This window comes from Dermacentor albipictus, chromosome 3, assembly GCF_038994185.2.
Source record: "Dermacentor albipictus isolate Rhodes 1998 colony chromosome 3, USDA_Dalb.pri_finalv2, whole genome shotgun sequence".
Classification (NCBI taxonomy): domain Eukaryota; kingdom Metazoa; phylum Arthropoda; class Arachnida; order Ixodida; family Ixodidae; genus Dermacentor; species Dermacentor albipictus.
The window spans coordinates 10,880,164-10,902,998 of record NC_091823.1 but is presented as its reverse complement, the minus strand read 5'-3'; the positions used below and the strand labels follow the sequence as shown (position 1 = coordinate 10,902,998).

General features: G+C 47.0%; 1 protein-coding gene across 6 annotated transcripts in view; it reads right to left on the bottom strand.

Annotated features, from left to right (window-relative positions):
- LOC135919543 (protein Shroom3-like) overlaps positions 1–22,835 on the bottom strand; it is a 612,939-nt gene that overhangs the window by 91,601 nt on the left and 498,503 nt on the right. The gene's annotated exons all lie outside the window — the stretch shown is intronic.

The following is a 22,835-nucleotide window of genomic DNA, read 5'->3' as shown; positions in this document are numbered from 1 at the left end:
GTTAAACGCGGGAGGGGCCAGCCCTCGTGGGCTCGGGTATGTGGTGTCGCAACACACCAAACGCCTGCTGACGCAGACGCCCCTGCGGTGTTTTTCTTTCATTACTCTGGGCTGAAACATAATAATTTTTTATACTGTGCACCAGGGAAAGCCCGGGTTTCAAGACTCCGTGACCACAGACACTCAGACACCGTCAATAGAGAACGTGTATCACCAACCCTCGTCCCCTTCTTTTCACAGATTTGGTGCTCGCGTCTGGCCTAGCGACATCGCGTTAACGTAGACAACCTGTCCCACATTTCGCATCATTATGGCCCGGAAGCCATGGCCACTCGACAGGAGAAAATTAAGAAAATCAAGTGCAGTTCAGTTTAGTTGAGTTGAGTGGTTGTAGGCTACTGGTGGGATTAGCCTTGCAGTTGCTTCCGGCAATTGCTCCACCGTAACGACACTTAAAGTACAGAAATCACATAAATCAGACATAGACCTTACAACTACACATAGTCACTCCTAAGGTCACCATGTGGAGGCCAAATCCATGTCCTGCAGGTAATTGAAACGAAGGCGAGAAACCGCCTTCCTACACGACTGGTTCCCGCGCGGGAAAACAATGTCCTGAAGAGAACTGTGAGGTATTCCTGTGTTCTTGAGGGACCCGAATAACACACTCCTTTCCGCGTTATACAGAGTACAGCACATCAGGTAATGTTCTATGTCATCGCACACACCACACATTGAACATAACGGAGACAACGCCGGGCCAGTCTTATACATCCACGCCAGGGTGCGAGCAGAGTCCGTGCGAATGCGGAGCAGTAAAGTGGCTTGGTTTCTTTTGAGACCCTTGGTCACACATGGCTTGTGAGGTGAGCTCCACAAAGAACTGAAGTGGCATAACACCACTTCTCTGGAGAGTCTCTTGTCCTCTTGAGGCACTTTTCTCAATGGTTTCCCTGACAGCGCTCTATGGGCGAGGCTGTCCGGCATCTCGTTGCCTATGATACCTATGTGCGAGGGCACCTATTGGAAACGTATGGAGAAACGTATGGAGTATGGAGAAGTGCAGTTCGTGACTTCAAGTAAAAGCTTTTCTTCGACTCCGTCAGCCTGTTATACGAGTCTCAACGGACCCATATCCTGGTAGCAAACTCCCGCTGACATGAACGAATACATTATGGTAGTAGTAGTAGTAGTATTTCTATTTTTTAAGTATAGATAGAAAGGGAACACCGAAAAGGAATGCTGTACATCTATCTTTCACGGCCAGGACATTCCATTACCTGTCAACGCTGAGACCTTAACGTAAAACGAAAAGAAAATAGCACCAGGGCCTGAGCGAACGCGTGCACACACACGCCCGCCTGTTCACACAAACCACCTTCGCAACGGCGCGACACAAACACAAGCGCGCGCAGCCGCGCATATAAACACGGGACCGAATGCTCGCCGGAGCGCAATCGAGCCAGCCAGCTAGGCGGGGGGAGATGGATGGTGTCATGCGAGACACGAGCTTCACAGCGCACGCGATCATCAGCAGACAGCGGCGGCGGCACAGCGGAGGGTCCCCCATTCAGAGACGTCGTGAAGAATGCGATTCCGACCCGAGCGTCGCGGGGACGGTGGGCTGCACAAACCGCGCCACGGAGAGACGTTTCCAGGCATACTCTTCGGTCTCGTCTCTCCATCCCGAAGCTCGCGTTCTCACATCTATTCCGCCCGCTTATAGGTTTTTCCGTTGTCTGCGTTAAGAAGAACAACCTACACCAACGGCAAAGACAGCGAGAGAAAGGGGTGGCGGCGGAGAGGAAGGCAGAAGCGGGAGGAAAGAGAGAGATAGAGAATGCGCCGCAGCCTCGAACCCTCCGCCGGCCTTCAACGGCGACGATGGAAGACGACGATGCTCATTGTTACATCGGCGAAGCACCATCAGTCTCCGTGCTCGGCGACCTGTTTTGACGCAAGCGCGACCAAGAGAGCGCGCTCGGCTCGGATTCGAGCCGCCCATCCACTCGCCGCAACGGCTGATATGGACCTGGGCACGCAATTATTAGACGCGTCAAGGAAGGGATTCGTAATCGAAGCCCATGCGCTGCCTCGGCAGCAGATGAACGAGCTCGATAAAATGTACTTTCGTCTTCTCATTTTCTTCAGAAGTAGTGTAGAAGACGAGTCCATACAGCTGCAAGCGTAGAAGTGGGTGTAAGTGTTGTCCCATTATTGGCGGCGAGGAGTTGCGGAGTCGCCATCTATCGGAAGCGCCTCGCTGGCGTAGTATGAGGGATCACGTGGCGCACTCCTCATAGGTTTTGCTGTCAGCGCTCACTGAAAACACCACGCGCGAGCTCTCCCGGACATTTCTGTAAGTACTTTCGAAACGAGAGAAGTTTCCTACTGTCTAAATAATAATCTTGGGCAAACTGAACGCACACAATCGTTTACAGACGCTATCTCTTTAAAGACCGAATACATACACTGAACGCCATTGTGCGCGGTCGCCGCGATGGAGTCTTCCGAACCAGCTTCTTGCGTGAAAGGTCGGTAAACGCTGAGAGCAAACCATGTGAAATATGTTCTTATAGTGTTTGTATAACTAAATGGAGTGTAATAGAACGAAGCCTCAATGCAGCGATCGCGCAGATTCGCAGCGACCGACTGCGCGTCTGCATGCTTGTCCGCGCACTGTTTCGCTTTCTCCGCGCGCGAGTTTTCGCACCGTGCCATGAGCTTCAGGCCGCAGAATATGAGCATTTGACAGTATACAAGCAACCATTGTTGCGTGGGCGCTATCAGAGCTGTTCAAAAATAATTTAATTGTAGAGACTTCGATGACTACGGGGACTGTGATGTGCCGTCGCGACTATTCAATCTTTTTTTCTTTTAAATTCTTTGACCTTTCAATATTATTTGTCGAGTTGCGTCGCACTGTATGTTTATCGGTGTTGTCAGCGTGCAATTTCCCGCTGCTCCCTTTTTGTAATCCAGTGCATTAATTCATAACACAAACATGACCATTTGCCATGCTTCTTTAAAATGTGCTTCTTACCGCTGCCTTTCCACTCCATTGAACTTGCCAGTATCTATAGCATCGACAAGTTCATACACCAAACCGTCATGACATTAGTCGGGCAGCGGGCTCGGGCGAGCGTCTCAGTGCGCGTTTTCAGAACATCGCAGACCGGGCGCCGTAGCAGAAATCTTCCTCGCGTCTGTGCTTGCTGCATACCCGAGTCGTAGCCGATGGCTGTTTGCCGGTTTTATGTTTCGCGAGCCGAGCTTCACGCAGCTTCTTGTCCTGCGGCTACGTGTGAATGAGGCTGACACCGGCCTCCGTTACGTGCGTCCGGCCCTGCGGCACCGAGCAGTAGCCTACCATGTTGCGCGCCTTCAAGGGCAGCGACTACCTATTGTAGTGCTTTCAAGTGTTGGAAAGGAGACAATCGAAGCGGGAAAATTTCGCCACTAAATGAAGACCGCAGCGTACGAGGGAATTTAAACTCGTTTTCAGCTCGCTTCGGCGCACCCGAAGCAGCCGACGCGGACGCTGTGTCCACGTGATCCCTCCTAGCACGTCACGCCGACGGTGGCGCCAGCTTTTCCAGTGGTGGAGCTCGAGGCCAATACCTGGCTCGTCTTCGATGTTGCACAATCGCGAGGTACTTTCTCGCCCGGCTGATGACAGATATTTTTCTTCTGTTTTGGGCTGTACAGTATCTGTTTCAAAACACTTCAGATAGACGTCTATGAAATGAGACGGATGATTAGAAAAGAAAAGAAACAAACAAACCAAGAAAAAGAAGGGTGGTTTTTTAGGTATGATTGCTAACTTCGTTCGCGACCTTCGGCAATAGCCCCTAACTTCAAGGCCGCTTCGCCATGCTGCTTGGCTTTCTTTTATAACAAAATAACTTCCTCAGCTGAAAAGTACAGAAGAAATCTCCAGCCTTGTGCAATCATGATCAACTTTAATAAAATATGCATTGATACATCACTCCCACCGATCCAGGAAAAAATATGAAAATTTTGATAGTAGAGCAGGGACTAAAGTGGCTCAGAATAAATGACAATAATGATGAAAGCAAAAAACTGTTTTTAATAGAAACGGATAATAATGCGAACTCGCGTTTTAACGCCTATATGATGGTCCCAGAAATGCAAAGCAAATTGTACTAACAACGGCGGAAATTATTTATTTTTCGTTCTGATTATTTACCATTCTACTACATTAACGAATAAGCCTAGCTTGTCTCCAATGCTAAGCCCTTCTGTTAGCTGATTTTGTTTAATTCCTATAATGGCTTATGCGCAATATAAGTAATGTCACGAAATAGCAGGTATTGCAAGCCCCGTTCTTTCAGTGATGCGCTGCGTCACAGAAACTGGTGGAATGAATGCGGAAAACTACGGATGTTCGGTCAACAATCCAACTCGGTGAGCGGGAAAGAGAAGTAATAATAGAGCTTAAAAATACCAGTAGTGCAATTAACAAACGGAACCCAATATCAGAAGCTAGTAAGAAAAAGCGGGACGCTTCGATGAATTAAGGAACACACCAACGAAAGTTCGCTGCAAACACACACACACACACACACACAGAGAGAGAGAGAGAGAGAGAGAAAGAGTGAGAAACCAGACACGAGGTTACATCAGGCACTCCATGGTTTTATTGGATTATCCTCTGCCGCTCGCTCTCCAAGCCTTGTAGTCGCTTTGAGATATTACGAGCCGAACTCGAGTTGACAGCTTGAGGAGCGAGCCGAGTAGGTCCGTATTTCTTAGCCCCTAGAGGGAGCCACGGTACTGGCCTATGCGCGTGATAATCACCGCGCGCCGTGTGCTGCTACTCGATGTACAACTTCTCGACTGCTGTCAGCTGAAGCAGCAGGGCTGCGCCTGGGGCTCCGAGCAAGAATACGACGCGCACTTCCTCGAAGCTATGTAGCCGGGCGGGTAGTAGCCATTTGTTACACGCCAAGCCTTTTCATGCCGATATGTGAACAAACACGAGTGAAATAGCTCAGCCATACCATATACTGTAAATCGCTGGAAATTTGTACTTTAATTTAGTGCCATTGGTATAACCGCAGTGTTCCTGTCAGATAATTTAGTTTCCTTAAAGTAAATACTTGTTACTTTTCCAAATAATCAAAGATGTATCTTCAGGATATTTGCATACATGTTCGCTCTCTCTCGGTTGCCTGATAGGTGCTTGCCAGGTGCCAACAAAATCACCTGTTCAAAGACTAGCGCGCACAGTGCTTTGTACAAAAATTGGTAACTGTGGCGCTACGATTGCTGGTAAATAAATTTGTATAATTTTCGTGCTTGTGGCTTCAGACGTTCTTGCGGCGCTATCTTCCTTTTTTTGCGTTTTATCTTTCTAAACTCCCTAGCAGTCACATTTTTCTCAAGGTGAAAAGGCAATACGTATCTTCGCACATGCGTAATCTTTGCGAAATGTTGTATTTATAGCGCAACATATTGTAGCAAATGATGAATTCGCAAAGTCACAAAGCCGCTTGAAGCCAGAAGGACGAAGCTTAGGCAGATCCACGTGCACCCGTGCACACTACAGCGCCATCGTTTTGCCAGACAGCGTTGTTTTAGGAAATCTGCGCTAGTGTTTGTCCTGGCCTCCTCCTCTCTTCGCTGGTCAGTATCGTTTAAGTGTCGGTTGCCAATGGCCCTTGCGCCATGAAAGAAGCGCGCGCGCACGCACGCACGCACGCACGCACGCACGCACGCACGCACACACACACACACACACACACACACACACACACACACACACACACACACACACACACACACACACACACACACACACACACACACACACACACACACACACACACACACACACACACACACACACACACACACACACACCATCATCAAGCTCTAGGAGAAAGTTTGGTCGTCAATTCACCTCCACGGTATCAGGTGTACCCTCTCACCTTTCAGAGCTCCGCTTTAAACGCACGCGTCATACCAGGGCTAAAATATGCAGGAGTCTCATCGATCCGACGCTCGAGTGGGATCTGAAAGCTTGCATTGTGGAATGACATCAACATTCTCCAGTCCTCCCGCGTTACTTATTTATAGCGCTTGAAACACTTCAACCAATTTTTTCCTGTCTTTTTTTTTAATGCAGCACAGCGATTACCGTCTGTGCCAAAAACCACGCAGATTGAAATTTTATAAACGATGCGTACAACGACATTATATAAAAATACCGAGGGAGAAATGGGGGTGGGGAGGGGGAGTTGTTTGGGACATTACTATTTATGTATTCCTCGTACAAGAGGATACACAATGCACGTCACGGTACGATGGCTTAGAATTAGAAGAACGTCAGCGAAGGGTTCGCCTTGGGTACCCAGGTCGAACTATACGGGACAATGTAAAGCTGCGTAACGAAGCGAAGTAACAAATGTTTACGCCACAGAAAAAAAAAAGCTTTAAAATTGTACTTTAAGCCATTCGCTTCTGGCATTCTAGCGAAAGCTTCACAGGAAAGGCCACTTATGGGAACCGGCGGCGCGAGAGGACGCGGCATTCCGAAACGACGCAGCGACATGCGACTCGAGCCTCCATAATAATCTCAGGAGATATAAAAAAACACAGACTGAAATTGGAAAAAACGAAGAAGAAAAAACAAGAAGTAAAAGAAGAGAGAGAGAAAAAAAAAAGACGGCTGTCCGGGGCACACGATAACAACCTATTTAATCCGTGCAGTTGTTTACGTACACGGCTGAAGGCGCACAGGCCCGCCACTGCAGAAGTGAGGATAAAGAACTAAACTCTGGGCAAGACCCAAAAAGGAGTTAAAACTAAAACAAAATAGAGAGCAAAAGAAGCCAGTAATGCGAAAGGCTAAGACGGCGGGCAACGCCGACGAGCTCCGGAAAGGATTCTTCTCTCCTTTCGGCCGGAGCCGTTATCTCTTCGCTACACGACCACAAAAGACGGCTCGTTTCGGGCTCGACTGGACACGGCGTGCACCGCTAACAAGCGTGCGCCAGCATCGCGCAAGGTTGCGTCCCGCCGAAGAGGACGACGCCAATCTCCCCGGCCGCACACCACGCCGCGGGCCGGCAACGTCGTTTGGGGGCGACACGCCGGTGGCGCTATATATAAGGCGCCCCCGTCGCAAAACACTCTTTTCGAGTGAAATAGGGAGACTTCGGTGACCGGGCCCCGCCCGGCCATGCGGAAGGCCGATCCTTTGTTCGGCTTCGCGAGCGAGGAGGCTTGAGAGGGAGAACGCGAGGCTAGGACAACCGAGGAGAAGTCACTCGGTCTAGAGAACTCAACGAGGAAAAAGAATGTAAACAAAGAAAAGAAAGGCGAAAGCAAGAGGCAGTAACAAAAGGCATATGGTGGCGTGCTCTCACAAAAGCTGCGCAGCGTCGAGAGAACTATACCTTCGGCGCCAGCCAATCAGGAGCCGAATTCGCGAGGCGGTTAGCACGTCAGAACGGAGGAATGGTACTTGATTGGCTGGTGGCATCGCGTTGTAGCGTCCGTGGCTGCAATGGTTGGCTGTTTGGACAGCCGGCTGTAGGATTTTGGTTATTTCAGCACATCTAGGTTCAACACGTGAATGCTTCCAGGTTGCACCGTTTGTTCTCCGACCGGAGCTATGAAACGTTGGATTTCACCACGGCTGCGTGTCACAGCCTGTCACTGAATAGGTTTTACGAGGGAACTACGCTGTGAATTCGGACTATTATTCAAAATAATCACACCAGTTCTACGCTGGCTATCGAGCAAACAACTTCTTTCTGGCGCCTCTACGTCAATACCCTTGCATAAGATCGACAATACGAATGATCGGTGTCAATTGCAGTGGAAATCAACTTATTTTCCGGTGTCGGATCTGACGGCAATCCTTCGCGCCCACATTGTTCCGCTCGGCCTTGTGCTGTCCTTCCAGCAAATATCGGGCATTCGGCATGGCGGATAATAACGAAAGAACGCAATCGAGTGAAAAAAAAAATCGTTACGTTATGCTGACCCTGGTTATACGCCGTGACTAGCTTCAACGATGTTACATACTCTTTCAAGCGCAGAGCACACAGGCATGCGATACACAGAGCTCGCTTTAGCCCATCACAGAAGCAAACGTACAAATGCACAAGGTGCCTATGCGGCGATGGCGGTGCACGCATAAAAAAGAAAAGAAAGAAAAAAAGACCGCCTGCTGTGGCGAGTTATAGGTGCGAAAGGCAAAGTTTCGAAGTGCGAGCTCTTGAGGTCATATGATTATGTCTCCGGCTTTGGACAAAAAGCACGCGATTCTACAACGGAAGCTGCTTGCCTAACTGTTGCAAATGTATCACGTGAGTACAGCTATGCTGGACCATGGGCAATAGCTAGCACCGGAGCATTGCGGCATAAAGTGAAGCAATCGAGAAAGGCGAACACGTCACTAGGCTTCACTATCGCTCTCACCATAGCGTGAGAAAAATTATGGTAATCCAGAAACGGGGCATGCTAAGTTTTTGAGGCTGAATCATGTTGAGCAACTGGTTACACACCGACACAACATTGCACTATTCAATATTCACACGTGACGCGTGTTCTAACCAAACTTGATATCGATCGTTCTCTAATATATGTTGACATTATTCCTCTAAATTCCCGCAGGAGCGCACAATTTTATATACTGTGCATAAGCGTGCGAAAGAGAGAAATAAACTTTACTTCTAAGCACAAAGAATTAAATAGGGAGAGCATAAGAAATAAAACCACACTAAGTGAAGCAAGAAGCGAAATGCCCGAAAACTAAGCTCATTTCGTCCTGCCCCCTTCGAGCAGAAACGCGTCTTAAAGATAAAACAGCCAATGACGTCGGATAGGAGAATTGAGCGATCAAGAAAAAGCAATACTTTTGTCAAAAGCTGAAGAACTGTCGGTCGAGAATTGTGCTGCCGAAGAGGACAGAGGAGGAAGGAAGAGCTGAACACAGACTCGCACAAAAGCGCGAATAAGGTCCTCAACGTGGGCGCTCTCTCCACGTCTTGAAGAGCCCGCTGCAAGACATGGCCAGCTGACCAGTGAACTGCGTTATCGCACGGTCTGCGGCAGAAGCGGACGCCGATGTCAGGCACTAAAAGAACGAGGAGCGGTTAAGACGGCTGGTGTACTTTCGCAGAGCGGCATGGTGATTCAACGGTGCAGTTCTTAGGCCAAGAAATATTTCAGCCTTCTATGCATCAATCTTGTCGCAGTAGTCAATAGTGGCCGACCAAGGGATGTCACTGCCAAGGAGAATTTTATTCCTATGCTCTGACAAAGACAAGCTCCACTGACGAAACGTTGCCTTTAGAGACATTTCTTGCTCCACTGCTAGTTGAGCACTACAAGTGTCAATCTTCTTGTGAACTTCTCTATAGTTCGGATATATTATTATAGGTTCAACAGATAGAGATTACATCTGTTCACTGCATTAGCATGTGCTCGAAATTGAGTAATATGTACCTTCGCAGCTACCTCGAACAGCATGTACGGTAGAGACACGTGAGTTGAAGCCATGTGGTCTAACGTACAATAACACAATCGCAACCCTCTTGGATTGCTGTGAATGTGTGCAGGAATACAGAATATGGGTCAAATTCGCAAAGATATTTATTCGGAAGGGTCGCTTACAATTAGCAGGCCGGCTTCACTGATTATATGTCCAACATCAAGATAGAGTTCCCTCTTCTATTAGGAATAGTTATCGTCTAAACACCTGTAAATACCCATCCAGAGCCTACATTAAAAAAAAAAGCTCTTACGTCAGAAGAGTTTGTAAGAACAGATTTCACCCAATCGTAATGCTGGACATACTATAAGCGAAGGCGACCAGCCAATGGCAAAATGCACTTACGCTTACAAATCACTCTCGCCCTCGTTCACCCGGTGGCCACGTCTACACACACTGCGAGGACATAAATGGACTGCGCGGAATTCAAGACAAGGACGTAGTAAGGGACACGGACAAGCACTCCCGAGTGAAAGATGACGGCACAAGCTACGGCGCCTTGCGTTCCGAACATCAAAACTCCTGAAGAAGCAAACACGACAAACTCAACACGCATAGTAGATGCCAAAGAAAAAAGAAAGCGTCGGCAATAAGAGGCTCAGAGACAAACACGAAACTATCGATTTATTCAGACATACCCATATCTAAGGTACTCATTCATTTTTTCCTCTCTTCCCGCATTTTTTCGTTCTTTCAAAGGCGGTGAGTAATCAACGTTGATCCTCAGCCGCCTACAAGTAGGAGCCCAATCTGCGGCACCGATATATGCCCACGTATTCGTTCGCCGGGTCTAACAGCTAGCCGGAGCACGGTAACGCAGTCCTTCAAGGAACGGTGCAAGACGTTGCGATACATTCAACGCGGTCGGCGTGTCTGTCTGTATGCGCGTGTGTGTCCGTGTACATCACTGCCGGTGCAGCGCACAGCGTTGAATGAAGAGTGATTACCGACGCGTGATTCAGGTGCGGCCAAAGGAGATGTCCATTGATCGCAAGCCATGGCTAGCGCAGAAGTACGGGCGCTCGCGGACCTTGCGGGTGTCTCCCTTTTTCAATTCCTTTTCTTTTTCTCTCGACTGCGCAGTCAATATCTCACCAAGGAGGGATAAAGAAAAGAAGTTTAAGAGAAAAAAAAGCTGCCACTCCATCGCCAGGCGGCATTCATCAAAGTTTCCCAGCGCACTCTGCCGGTTCAAACAGTGGCAGAGACCTTGCTCGGTCGCCGAGAGCTTGGCAAAAGTACATATGCCGCACAGAATCAAGCCGCTCAAAGAAAGAGCATTAGAGCATTGGTAACATTCCCGCCCGTCTGCGGCACCATATATGAGATTTCACAGATGCGTGATATATATATATATATATATATATATATATATTTCATTTCATTGCATTTTTTCATTTTCATTTATTTATTCAAATTTCTTTGTACAGGGTGAATTTGCTGGTCAATCTAAGCACGCAGTGCCTGTAAAATGACCAGGCAGTTGGTGAAACAACATATTAAATTCGTATTACCACAATTAATACATTCTCTCGCATATATACACTGAACACCGTCCAATGCAGTAAAAAAAAAAATAACAAGCATTTTGAGTTCCTGTTTTTTTTTTCATTACACAATGTTGTCAAGAAAAACATCAAAGTCAAAACAAAGTCAATACATCAAAGCGATACATAAATACACCAGTCACTTACAGGACTACAACTCAATTCTTCAAACTGCTGAATTCAAAATTATACACAGGTATCGAAGCAAGAACATAAACAAAAGTTGAAAGCAAAGCCGGTAAACAATTCCGTATGAGTCAACTGGCTTTACCTACTAAATGTTTATTGAGCTTGCACACCATTTTCTGATCGCTTTATTCATTTTTCGTCTCGTGTTTATTGTACATAATTCATCAGTCAATTGATTAAATACTGAAGGGACGTAGTAGTTCCGGGTTCTTTTTCCATAGTGAGTGTAGACACGAGGTTTCATGTACCTCTCAGTTTGTCGCAATGTCACGTTCTTTTTTACGGTAAACCTGAATTCTTTGCTGAAGTAGTGATTCTTCAAAACTACATAATTACATAGTTCTGTCACTGGTAGTATACCCAGGGCTTGTTATTTTTCCCTTGTACCTGTGCTATCTAACGCTGTACCGTAGGTTATGCTCTTGACTATTTTACGAATTACTCGATTAATTTCTTGTTTTTTGTTTTCAGAGCAAGTGCCGTATAATGTAATGCCATACATAAGTAAAGACTCAGCTAGCGCCTTAAATACAGTAAGCTTTACTTTGAATAGAGCTCTGCCTCGAAGGTTATACATCATGGCAGCAATTGATCTTAGCTTTTTACATATGTGTTTAACGTGACTATACCAATTAAGACATTGATAGAAATGCACACCTAAATACTTTACAGTTGATTCGAGTGGCAAAGGTAGGCAACGCCATGAATTACAGTCTGATGAATGCAAAAAAATCCTCCTATTAATTGTAATAGCTTTGTTTTAATTTTGATAGCTTTGGATTCTTAAAACAAATTAGCTTTGTTTTTCCTTTATTTATGTAAATATAATTTTCCTGAAACCAATCACATAATTTAACAATATCACTTTGTAGTTTTTGGAACCCTGTATCAATGTTGGCAACATCTATAGTAATCGCAGTGTCGTCCGCATACTGGAAAATTTTAGAATGTAATGGTAGAAGGCTGAGGTCTATAACATAAATGTTAAAAAGCAGGGGTCCTAACGTACTACCCTGAGGTACTCCATAATTTAGTGACTCTAAACTGCCGTATGTTTCTCCTAACCTAACACACTGAAATCTGTCAGCAAAATAACTTGAAAAAAACTTAATGAAGTGTCCCCGAAAACCCAGATATTGCAACTTTTTTATCATAATGTTACGGTCTATGGTATCGTAAGCTTTTGTTAGATCTAACATTAAAGCCAGGACCACTCGGGTATTTTCTATCGAACTGTTGATGTAATCAGATAGTTCATCTAGCAAGGAAGTTGTATTTTTATTTTGTGCGAAGCCAAATTGCGCATTATTGTTCAGTGAAAATCGATCACAGAACGACAGCAGCACGGATGCTACATGCTTTTCCATTATGTGGGCAAGCGCTGAAAGGATAGAAATCAGTCTGTAACTTCCGCAGTCATTCTTTTTTCCGTTTTTGTATATTGGTCTAACAACAGAGATTCTTATTCCTTTCGGTATATCACCAGTTTGAAATATTCCATTTAGTATTTTTAATAATACATCTTTTAGTTCCTTAAAATTACTACGGAGGTCTCGATTACGAATCTTATCAGAACCCGGTGGCTTCCACTCCTTCAAACCCTTGATGATATTCCATAATTCGACTTCAGATATTTCTGGCAGAAAAGCTGTGTTCGCGCATGTGCGTTTAGGTTTGTATTCGGTGTGCCCATCGCGACTTGTTGCTCTTAGTTTTTCCGCCGCATGCAAGAACGTGTCATTGAACTTATCACACATTGCTTTCGTGTCTAATGTGGGGAAGTTCTTTTTTGTCACGTCTTCAACGCATGCGTGTTTCGATCGGCCCATCAGATCGTTTACCAATGCCCACGTCTTCTTTACATCGTTTTTATTTAACGAGAATTCTCGTGACAGGTATCTTCGTTTCGCAAGTCGCAATTTCACTGTCACCAGATTTCTTAGTGAACAGTATTCCGCTCTTTTCGTAACATCGTGCGGTTCTTTCATGCTTTTCTGCCATGCTTTGTCCTTAAGGTAGCACAATTCTATGATATCTGGCGTGATCCATTTACTGTCAGGCTTTCTCTTCTTCACCTTTACTATTTTAGTGGAACCTTCGTAAATCCTATTGAATGTTTCAATAAGACTACTGTACATGGTTAAGTGATCAAGCGATAAGAGTGCACTCCAGTTTGTATTTTAATTTTTGTGTCAACTTGTACATTATCGATAATAGTTCTTGTAACCAAAGCCTTTCCTTTCGTTATTGGTTTTTCAGACATAATTGCTAACATGACAAAATAATGGTCAGTCAGCTTGTGCTTAACGACTCCGGATATATACCGCTGGTTGGTTAATCGAAGGATGATGTGGTCAATGCACGATTTGGAAATTTTTGAGCCCAAGTATTCCTCTCTTGTGTACTCATTTATTGCGTTGTATAACCCATGTTCAGCTAGCAAATTAAGGTAATCAGTTACAGTTCTTTGAGACTCTTGGAAGATATCTATATTTATGTCGCCTACTAAAATCAGGTGTTTCTCGTTCATATACTTATTTAGAAAAGCTGCAGTTCCTCGATATATTTGTGTGTATTCAAGTTTGGCGGCCGGTAGATAATACACAGAGTGTACGTAGTGTCCACTTTACTAATCGACAAGTTGAGCAGCTCGGCATTATCAAATTTTACCTCAATACTGTATGACAGCCAGCTATATTTCACAAACACCAAAACACCACCGCCTTTCCTATTTTCCCGACATACGGCATATTGCGAGTAGCCTCTGAGGCAATACAAACTTAACCTTTCCGCTGTAATGTTGATTTCAGACAGCGCAATGACATCCACATCAAGCATTGTTTGCAAATACGCACACAAGTGATCCCAATTTTTCTGCAGGCTACGAATGTTCACGTGTAGTAATCGTAGCTCTTCATGCAGTGTTTCTTCCCTTAATGTTTCGAGGATATGCTTATCCCATTCGCTGAAGGATTCAAATGACCCCATTAGTTTATTTTTGCAAGACCAGCCACGCTATTGAGACTAATTACATTAGAACCTTCTTTCTTCCTGACCAACACCTTGCCGTTCTTTGTCCAGACAAATTCGTACCCTTTCTCTTTCGCCAGCTGTCGAGTCTGCCAAAATAAGTGTCCTTGGATTTTGGTCAGATTATCATTCAGGAATATTTTCTCAGCCCTGAGAGTGTTCTTTTTGGATATCCAGAGATCTTTGGTTGCTTGGTCGGTGAATCTGACAATAATTGGAGTGATTTTGCCTTGACGCGGTTTCAACCTGTGCGCTGCTTCCAAGGAATGTCGTTCTGGCGCCGGAATGTCAAGTTTATTGCTAACGTTCACCAAGACCTGGAATAGGTCTTCCTTTGGCGATTCGGGAATGCCATGAATCTCAATATTTTTCCGGCGCGAGTACAGCTCTGCAATTTCGATGCTATCTCTTATGCGAGCAACTTCAGCATCCTTTTCAGTCAGCCGTTTCTCAAGTTCCTCGGTTTTTGCCTTTAGTTTACAGATCCAGTTTCCTGGAAGCCGATTTTGGCAAGAAGTTCATCATACTTTTGTGACAGCAGTTCCATGAAGCTCTCTATTGATTTCGTCGCTACGTTTTGCTTGTCAACTTTCTTATCAACACTATCTAACTTGCACATAACTTTGGCTAATTTCTGATCCAAGCTTTCAACTTCTTGAGCCGCAGCACTTGGCTGCTGAGGCTCCTTGCCTCAGCAGCCAACGCCTGCTCTCTGATCCGTCTGACCCATCCCTTCACATGTTCGTACTGCAAAATGGCATCCTTTATCGCCGCAACATGCACCCCGACGGGCCCGAGCTGCTAACCGTCATTGCATTTCATCTGCGACAGATTGTACAGCAGCAACTGCACGACGTTCCCACCGCTGGACACCTTGGCATCACGCGGACCTATGACCGAATTCGGCGACGGTTTTTCTGGCCCCGTCTAAACCACTCCCTCCGGCACTATGTTGCCGCGTGTGAGTCGTGTCAACGCCGGAAAAGACCAGCTGTGCCTCCTGCCGGACTGCTGCAGCCTTTGGATATACCGGCCGACCCTTTTTTTCGCGTTGGCGTTGATCTTCTCGGACCATTCCCTATATGAAATGACGGAAATAGGTGGATTGCCGTATCTACGAACTCTACAACTCGCTATGCCATTACTAGAGCCCTACCGACCAGCTGCGCTACAGACGTCGCTGATTTCTTGCTTCACGACGTTATCTTGCACCACGGTGCACCTCGTCAACTTCTCACCGATCGCGGCAGATACTTTCTTTCCAAAGTCATAGACGAGCTACTTCGATCATGTGCTACTAAACACAAACTTACTACCGCTTACCATCCTCAAACTAACTGTCTTACCGAACGCCTGAACCACACATTAACTGACATGCTCGCAATGTATGTTTCCTCAGATCATCGCGAATGGGACATTGCTCGACCATTTGTCACGTTCGCCCACAATTCCTCGCGCCACGACACAGCTGGCTATTCCCCCTTCTATCTCCTCTTCGGCCGTGAGCCAACTTTGCCTTTCGAGACACTCCTCTCGACCACGCTCGATTCGCCGACAGAGTACACTCGGGATGTCATAACCACAGCGACCCAAGCACGCCAGATTGCCCGCTCTCGTCTTTCTGCTTCACAGACACGCCAGAAGTGCCGTTACGACCAGCGCCATCACGACGTGCATTATGAACCAGGTGCTCTTGTGCTAGTCTGGTATCCAACTCGGCGTGGTGGTCTTTCGGAGAAATTCCTCTAGCGATACTATGGCCCTTACCGCATCCTTTGCCAGGTGACCCCTGCCACATATGAAATGGCTCCGCTGGATGCCGCGGTGCCTTCACCTCTCTCTGACATAATCCACGTCAGCCGTCTCAAACCTTACCTTTCCCAGGCCGATGAGCCGCACCAATAAGGTGCTTTTTTCGACGGGGGTGTTGTCACAGACGGCAATGTGGGAAGAAGAGGACGATGATGGTGGCCTTGGAGACGACGAAGACGGGTGTATTATTATCGCTGCTCTACGTACGCTTGTTGGCTCAGTCATTAAAAGCCACCTGTAAATAGACGCACGCTGCTTCCTTCCCATAACAATATATATATATATATATATATATATATATATATATATATATATATATATATATATATATATATATTTATTTATTTATCGCACTATAATACTGCTATTTACATATATACTAACTCTTTACACGATGTATTTACAAGAGGTACATAAACAGCAGCTGAGAATCCCGAGAGGCTGTTGCCACGTCGTCGTCTTCACTGTGGACGACATGGTCCTCTTTTTCCCACCGTAACACGAACCCTGGGGGAAAAAAGCACCGGGGCCATGGGTAAGGGCATAGTAAGGCGTAAGCCGAGAGACGTGTACGACGTCAGGTGATGTGGAACTGGCTGGCATGACGGAGGTCACGGAGGTTATTTCGTAAGAGGCATTGGTCTTTGACGTAGAACGCGGCAAGAGCCTTTGTAGCACGAAAAGAGTTTCTCGGAGGACCCCACTCGGCGGCAAGGGGAGCAAAGTAGTACGAGAGAGCCTGGTGAAAAGTATTTGCCACGATGGCGGCGATTGTAAGCGTGTCGTTGAGCTTCCTGCGATGCCAACAATCGAGTGCGGGCAAGCTGGCGCGCATGGTCAGCGTGGGCGATGGCGTCGGGGGCATACTCGGTTCTCGTATCCCGTACCAAGGGGAGTGAAGTGTTCAATGGTAATACAGGGTCACGTCCGAAGAGCAAGTAAAAGGGGATGAATACCCAGCAGTATTGCGGCGTGAGGAATTATAGGCGAACGTAACATAAGGGAGCGCCACATCTCAGTCCTTGTGGTCGGGCGAAACGTATTTCGACAGCATGTCAGTAATGGTCCGATTAAGTCGCTCAGTAAGGCCGTTGGTCTGGGGATGATAGGAGGTAGCCAATTCGTACTTGATAAAACATGCGCGCAGAAAATCGTCGATGACCCGTGCGTCCAGTTCATGCAAACGAAGTTACTGGCGCAAGAAGCGATTCGCGCGCTGCTCTAATTTATGAGACATACTGGCCGGAACCACCGTCTCTAGTACGGTGAGTCTTCTTCCATTCGTGCAGTGCTCACTCGCTCGTTCTTTTCTTCTGTCTCCCTTACCTTATTCCCCGTGTAGGGTAACGAACCCCGGACATTCACCTGGATCACCTGCATGCCTTTTTTCTTGCTTTCTCTGTCTCTGCAGCATTTTGGCGATCTCCGACTTTGCCCGGAAGGCATGATCATGATAACAGCGATGTACGGCAACGACAACATCCTTTCGAGTAGAAGGAGCGGGCATACAGCCATACAAGAGATTGATGAAATAACCAGGCAGTAGAGTACAGAAGTATCAAATTTGTAGGCGTTGTCAGGCCCGGAAAGAAAGACCTAGAACAAAACCTTAAAAGAAAAATAGACAATGATGAAAAACGGGAAACGAATTTTTCTGCCACAACGGAAGGGCGAAATTAAAAAGACGATCCTGATCTTCTATTGGCAGTGGGAGCACGGAAAGAGGATTACAAGACGGTGCCCTGCAAACCGCGGGAGAGGCTTGTCGTGCAGAGCTGTCGATAGCAGCCCAAGAAAAAGACGTCCTAGCGGGTTGTTATCTTGCTAACGGTGCGACGCGCGAACTTACTTTTTGTACTCACCCGAAAGAAAGAAAGAAAGAAAGAAAGAAAGAAAGAAAGAAAGAAAGAAAGAAAGAAAGAAAGAAAGAAAGAAAGAAAGAAAGAAAGAAAGAAAGAAAGAAAGAAAAGCGGATTGAACGACTGACAAAGGACAGGCTAAATGTTTTTTGTGCTGCTTATGCTCGTGCAAGAGCCGAGGACAAATCGCTTACTGGCGTGCTTATTTCCTCGAAGACTGCGCGAAACAAGAGACTGGTTTGCTAGACCAACGGCGGAAGCTGCGTGTGGAGAGGGACAAGCGGAAGTTGCTTGTCTGAGATGATAGGAAATGAGGGGAGGCTCACTTTAAAGCCGATTCTAGCCGGAGGAAAACTGAACAGGTTGTCGGTTCCTTGGGTTAAAACGTCCAATAGAAGGGACAGTCTTGCGAAAAGGAAGAATAATGGGTGAAGGAGGTTAGCCGCAAGATAGAGAACGGCTGACACATTGCACGGCTAGCACGGCTCCGCAAAGTTCGGGAATTTATATCTCGAAACTGCTGTCATCTTGAAAATTCGTTCCGAGTGTATCATCCTTGCGATCTCGACGGCTAGAATTGGTAAATTGCAATATAGGCCATGATGTAACTAGTTAAAATCCTAATTAGCGAATTTTTATTAATTAGTCGATTTTGTATCTCAATTTCTTGTGCTAGCATTGTCGGCCGCTTCGAGTAGACCAGCTCATGAACTAGAATTGTGATATCTGCCACAGGCAACTTTTAAATATTTTTGAAAGTGTTCGCTAAAACAACCTGTATGTAGAGCCTTACGCAACGCTTCTGTAACCGAAGCTGCAAATTGAACAGCGGTAAAACGTAGGAAACCTTTCATTAGGTAGCAAACCGCACCTATTTCCTTTGAATTTGACAAAGAGGTATAAAGTAAAAAAAAAACATGACAACCATTCCACTCAGTGAAGATGGAATGACACCGAAAGCAGACGACAGTCAAAGCTCTCAAACGAAAAGCAAAGTGCTTTTGCTGCCATTCCATCTTCACAGAGTGGAATGGTTGTCATTATTTGCATTGCGAGTCTGACGTCGTTGCTTGTTCGGAGGTGTACGGGCTCGCGATTTCCGTTTTCATTCGGCACCGCGGGACCGTTCTTCGTCGGTGGTCGTTTCGCGCCGGCGCCGTTTACATTCTCGTTGCTGTTCCTTCCGGCACTCCTCGCAAGCATGTTCTTCTTCGGGTGTACGAACTATACGTGTCCGCCCCATCGATAAAGCGACTGTTTTTAGCGCCCATACCTCTCCTGCTTATATACTGCGATAATCTTGACGTCACGCTATTGTTCACGGCGAGCGTTCTAATCTGTTCGGCATTTTGAAATTTGCGCCGCCGCGCTGCACCCGTATGCGTTTGTTGGAAATCGCAAGTCCGTTTTTGTTGCCGGACGCCGAAATAACTACGGAAGATTAGTCGTTTACAGCTTTCGATGTAAAAATTAAGAAGCTTGTGTAGCATTCTATTAATCGTTATGTTCACACAACGCTTGCAATCAGGAGCTGTCCAGTGTTAAGAATGGCGAGCTGCAATGCAGGATTGCCACCCAATTACGACTGGGGAACAAGACGCGCATTCCCCCCTCTCCGTCGCTTCAGCTAGGATGCGTTCGATGAAGCGGGCTTTGTGCTGAAAACCGCCGCCATCCTCTGGCCCCGTCACCGTTGTGACGGAATGAGTTCGGCGGACGAACTATTGTGCCCAAACTCTCCAGCGCGGACCTGATCTGCTACGCATGCGTGAGCTGCCGCGGGAAAGCCGTTTTTTGTTGCTTCCCACGCGCCGACCGGGACGCAAGACAACGAGCTACCCAGAATGGCTCCGAGCTTCCCGGAACGGCTCCCCTCTGACGTCGGCACCGGACATCGGAATGTGTGTGTCTTTGTGTACGTAAACTGTTCTGCGGGGCGGCGGCGAATTTGCGATGAAACACGAAAGTTCACCGCCTTGTATCGCCGGCGGACCGAGTGTTTAAAAACTGCTGTGGGGCGAGTGCTTGACACGCTTCTCTTGAGCAGTCATGTTGGACTGACACTCTCTCTGAAGCAGTCATGTTAGACTGATGCACTTTTCTCAAGCAGTCATGTTAGACTGATATAAATATTGTAAATAAACCCATATTCCTCGTTCTCGACGAGAAGCAGTTCTTCCCTTCATCAACGTCCTCAGCGTGGATAAGTTGGACGACGGCACGAGCCAGCTACCTTCGAATTCATGGCAGACTCCAATCTTGACAACGGATCACGAGCGATGGGATTGAGCCCCCAATCCTGACATCAGAGGTATCGCTCTGACCAAAACACATCGCAAACGATGAACTACGCGCGACAGTCTTCGTTTGCGCCAATCAACACATGCGAAACAGCTTTTAAAGTGAGCCAAATATGCGTTCATTGGTTGACATTGCTCTGAGTGTGCGACGACCAATAACAAAGCCCCGACGAAAAGTTTTCGTTCTGCTGTCACTCACCTTAACCACGGAAATATCATGCCCATGCATCATCCTCACTAGCAGTGTTATTGTATAAATAACATTTTTTTTATTAATTCTACTTCCAAGGATCTCAAGCTATCCCTAGACTACGTAGGCCGACTCAAGGCTCCATTTCCCTTTACTTGGCGCCAATTCTCTAACGTCTATCAGCGGTTCTACGCATTACATCAATTAAACAACTACGTTCCTTCCTTCTATAATGTTAACCAATCCACTCTCATCGCAGCCCTCGAATCTGTTCAGAATCGTGAGTTCTAGCTTATAAGATCTAATTATTTCCTCCACGCCAGCATTTCATCAGCGCAAAGCACGCTAGCCTATATATATTGCCAATCTTCACGCCGTAAAAGTTCTCGCCTCTGCCTCTTTCACCAACATTACCAGTATTGAAGCAGGATACAAAGGTAACCTAGTTGGTGGGCGATCATTATGAAAACAAACAAACAAACAAACAAACAAAGACAGCCGTGCACAATCACTTGTCCTGTTTATCGCACTTCCTGTTTTCTTGACCCGCCATGGTTGCTTAGTGGCTACGGCGTTGGGACACTGAGCGCGAGGTCGCGGGATCGAATCCCGGACACGGCGGCCGCATTTCGATGGGGGCGAAATGCGAAAACACCCTTGTATTTAGATTTAGGTGAACGTTAAAGAACCTCAGGTGGTACAAATTTCCGGAGACCTTCGCTACGGCGTGCCTCATAATCAGATCGTAGTTTTGGCACGTAAAACCCCATAATTTAATTTCGTTTTCATGTTCGTCAGTACCAATCGAGTGCTAAAAAAACAGTAACATTTTTAGATCTATAGGTTTCATCACGTACAAATCCCATGATTTAAAGCTAGTGTCTCATCTTCTTTCGAAAAAACCAGCGGTGAATGGGACCACCTTCACACTTACATCGCTGCCTTTGCTGACACTATAGCGGCTTAAGAACTTCTACACAAGATACTTTTTATTAGTCATGTATATTCGGCATGCTGTTGTATCTATCTAAGTACTCCTTTCTGTAATGCCCTCGAGCCCTGAAGGTTGCTCTAATAAATAAATAAATAAATAAATAAATAAATAAATAACCAAGAACACGACGTGTCCGCATTGGCTCTCTAATTCGTAACCTCTTCTCATTTTCCATCGCTCGTTGCGCGGTCGTTATGCCTTCCTCCCGAGTTTCAAGTTGAACCGGGACAACATAGCTGTGTGCGACTAGCACTTTCTTGAACACCGAGTTCACCTCGCAGCCAGCAGCAGCCCGCATGGCCGAACGAAGGAGCCCCGCGGTCGCAATCCCGCCCCGTCTCGGCGCAGGACCACGAGGAGGCGCACCTGCCAGAGCCAGCGCGGTTCGCGGCGCAGTGCTGCGCGCCGCCCGGCGGGAGCGACGGCGCGCGGTGACGCGCTGCCGACGCGGCAGCATCACGTCCTCGGGGGCAGAGGAGAGCGCCGATGATGGGAAATCGATGGGGCCAGCCTCGCTAATCGGGACACGGGACACGCAGTGTGGCTATTAATTGAAGCGCAGCGGTTCGCCCTTCTTCCAGCCGGTCTCGGTAACACCAAACCGCGCGGTGCTGCTGCTGCTGCTGCGACGACAGCAGCCATGGCACGTGCGATACCATCACGCCTTCTGCTGTATGGTGGCTCTTCTGGAACTCGCGCAGTCCGCTGGTTTGCTTCTGCAGCGAACCGAAAACACCGGCCACAGCGGATCGGCGGTGCTACTGAAGGTATACGGTCGAGCTATATGAAGATGATATCAGTTTCGGCTTAAACTATCTGGCCTGACTTATCCTTCGTGTAGCACATTTCGAAGCAAAGCTGCTCTTGCTATAGGGTCTCCTGCACTAGAGGGAACTCTGCGCTGCAGTATCTACGGTAGCTAGCTGCAAGCACGGCGTTTCAGCCAGCATGGGAACGATGGGCAACACGCGGCTTTGGCTACAGTTCTTCCTTATGGCTTCAAACAGCTTTGTGACTTGCAGGTGGACCATTTTCGACGACGTACTGCCTTATAAGCGCAACAGTTCTACAATCATTCCGCAGAGAGAGAGAGAGAAAGCAAGGACAGGAAAGGCAGAGAGGTCAACCAGAAGAAGACCCTGTTTGCTACGCTACACTGAGGTGGGGGAAAGTGGAATAGAAAGAGGAAAAATGGAGAGAGCAAGCTCTGAGCGCGTGTAGGAGGGACGCTGTTCTCACTCGAAGAGCTCGATGCTGCGTGGGCGACCTGCTGGCGTCCTCATGCGGAGAGACTCATTATCTTTGTGCGCTTAGAGAAATGCGAGTGCTTGGTAATATAGAAAGGTAAAGCACACGAAACACGAAACGCCGCAGCCATCTGAAAA